The 3,109-nt window shown below is 42.5% G+C and overlaps 1 pseudogene; it reads right to left on the bottom strand.

The window, feature by feature from the left end:
* Positions 1–1,282: 1,282 nt before the first annotated feature.
* LOC109569076 (olfactory receptor 1165-like) lies at positions 1,283–2,231 on the bottom strand (annotated as a pseudogene).
* Positions 2,232–3,109: the final 878 nt, after the last annotated feature.

The following is a 3,109-nucleotide window of genomic DNA, read 5'->3' as shown; positions in this document are numbered from 1 at the left end:
AGAAAAATCTCTGAACACCGCAATGGAGTTTGCTTCTAGAGGCATCAGAGAGGCACAGTGACTAGAAAAATGCTTACAGATATGCTGTGAAGAACTGATAATGTCTTTAATTTCTTGAAGAAAGTAACATACAGGATGATTATACAAAATTACTTGTCTACCTATTTATCACATTTCATAATTTGACAGAAAAAGAGAAAGGAAAGGAAGAGAAACAGAAAAAAGACATGGAACAGAAATCATTTGCAAATTCTGAGGATTTTAGAATGTGGACAGCCTTTTGCTGTGCTGTGCTTAGTTGCTCAGTTTTATCCAACTCTTTATGACCCCATGGACTGTAGTCCACCAGGCTCCTCTGCCCGTGGGCATTTTCCAGGCAAGAATACTGGAGTGGGTTGTCATGCCCTCTTCTAGGGGATCTTGCCTACCCAGGGAAAGAACCCAGGTCTCCCATATTCCAGGCAGATTCTTTACCATCTAAGCCACAGGGAAGCCCATGGACAGCATTAGATGATCATTATTTATTTTGCCTAAAACACTCTGAATGTGAGACATAAACATAATTTTATTTCTTTTTTTCTTTTAAACTGAAGGTGAGATTTTAAAATCACAGTACAGTTTAAAAATCACATTATATTCATGTGATATATATATGTATATATATATATATATGTATATATATATATAATTTTCTCAAGAGATTGTATCCCATTGTGTCTCAGACACTAAAGAATCAACTTGCACTTTGGGAGACATGAGTTCCATCCCTGGCTTGGGAAGATCCCCTGGAGGAGGGCATGGCAACCCACTCCAGTATTCTTGACATGAGATTCCCCATGGACAGAGAACGGGTCACAAAGTGTAGGACACTAATCAGCGGAGAAGCACACATTCGAAGGAAAACGTAATAACCATCAACACACTGTATAAAGCACAAAGAACAGTCTTTTGGACTCTGTGGGAGAGGGAGAGGGTGGGATGATTTGGGGGAATGATGTGGAAACATGTGTAATATCATATATGAAACAAATCGACAGTCCAGGTTCAATGCATGATACTGGATGCTTGGGGTTGGTGCACTGAGACGACCCAGAGGGATGTTACAAGGAGGGAGGATGGATGGGGGTTCAGGATGGGGAACACGTGTATACCTGTGGCGGATTCATGTTGATGTATGAAAAAACCAATACAATATTGTAAAGTAATTAACCTCCAATTAAAATAAATAAATTAATATTAAAACATAAAAATAAAGAACCTCTATCTCTCTTCTCACTCAAAATTACATTGGGTGAGAAAACATTTTGGTGTTGACTAATTTTCTGATGGTCTCCTTCACATCATTATTTCTAAGGCTGTAGATAAGGGGATTTAGCATGGGGATCACTACTGTGTAAAGCACAGTGGCTACTTTGATGAAGAGCCATGAGCTTCCGGAGTTGGGTACACAATAGAGAAGAAGCATGACCCCATGGAAAATGGTGATGGCGGTCAGGTGGGAGGCACAGGTGGAGAAGGCTTTTTGGAGTCCACCAGCTGAGGGTAGCTTGATGATTGTGACAATTATGAAAATATAAGAGGCAAGGATAATCAGGAGGCTACACACCTCATTGAGAGTAGCAATGATAAAACATGTCATCTTACTGAAATAAGAGTCAGAGCAAGCGGCAGAGATGATGGCAGAATACTCACAGCCAAAGTGATGTATGACAATTAGAACCGCAGAAGGTCAGCTTCAAAAGAGAACACGTGATAGTCAAGGAACACAGTCCACCCCATGTGTAGGTTCCAGCGACCAGGAGGCTGCAGAGCTTAGGAGACATAGCAACTGTGTAGAGCAGGGGGTTACAAACAGCCACAAACCGGTCATAGGCCATCACTGCTAACATAAACGTCTCCGTAATCACAAGTGTGCAACCAAGGAAGAACTGCATCATGCAACCCACGTAGGAGATAGTCCTTGTGTCCGCAACCAAGATCTCTAAGATTTTGGGTGTGGTTACAGAAGAGTAACAAAAATCAAGAAAGGAGAGATGTCTGAGAAAGAAGTACATGGGGGTGTGAAGTTTGGGATTGATTCTGATGATCACAATCATACCCAGATTCCCCACCACAGAGACAGTATAGACGGCCAAGAAGACCAAGAAGAGGGGCACCTGGAGCTGCGGGTATTCTGAGAAGCCCGAGAGGATGAAGGTGATTCCAGCACTCTGATTTCTCATATCCATCATTATGGTTCCTGCCAGGGAAAACCAGAGAGTTCACCCTAAGCAACCAGACATGACAGAAATAGAGGGTATTTTTTTCCCAGCCTGGACAGGGGACTGGTCTGCAGTGGTGAAGTCTGGAATTTCCCAGGAATGCAAATAAGACACAGTTGGAGCCCAAACGGTATACCATGTGTCTACAGGTGTGGAGAGTGCAAGTCGGCTTCTGATGGAGGGGCAAGGAGAGGGTGGACTGGAGAGAACTGAGTGTCACAGTGACTCATAATTTGTCTTTGTTTCAATTTTCTCAACCTTCTCAGCTCTGTCTCCCTTTTTTCTACATGGATAATTACTTTCTTTAGCTTCATTTAATTGAACTTGTTGATTGCACTTGCAAATTCTTATGTTTGCTCAGGCCATTCTAACTGCTCAAGATGTCCTGTTTTTCTCTCACTTTTCCTTAGTGCTCTCCGATCAAAGAGAGGCTTCCCCGGTAGTGTGGTGGTAAAGAATCCTCCTGATAGTGCAGGAGATGCAAGGGACATGAGTTCAATCCTCTGTCAGGAATATCCGCAGGGGACAGAACTGGCAACCCACTCCAGTATCCTTGCTGGTGAAATCTGATGGACGGAGGAGCCTGGCGGGCTACAGTCCATGGAGTCGCAAGTCATACAACTGAGAGATTCAGCACCCATCTCATCAGAGAAGCCTCAGGTTTACCTTTCCTAATGATTTTACCAACTGGCCAACCCTTGGTAAAAGATCTCATATTGTATCTCCTAGAGAATATGAATGATGTCTTGTTAACAATCTAGACTCTTTAATCAGGTCAACTTGCCTTCAAATTAAACCTCAGTCACTTATTAATATGTCTCTGACAAGTTAAGCTCTCTGAAACCTTA

The sequence above is a fragment of the Bos indicus genome, chromosome 15, assembly GCF_029378745.1.
Source record: "Bos indicus isolate NIAB-ARS_2022 breed Sahiwal x Tharparkar chromosome 15, NIAB-ARS_B.indTharparkar_mat_pri_1.0, whole genome shotgun sequence".
NCBI classification, from domain to species: domain Eukaryota; kingdom Metazoa; phylum Chordata; class Mammalia; order Artiodactyla; family Bovidae; genus Bos; species Bos indicus.
The sequence above is the reverse complement of the archived record's forward strand: the minus strand, read 5'-3'. Positions and strand labels throughout refer to the sequence as shown.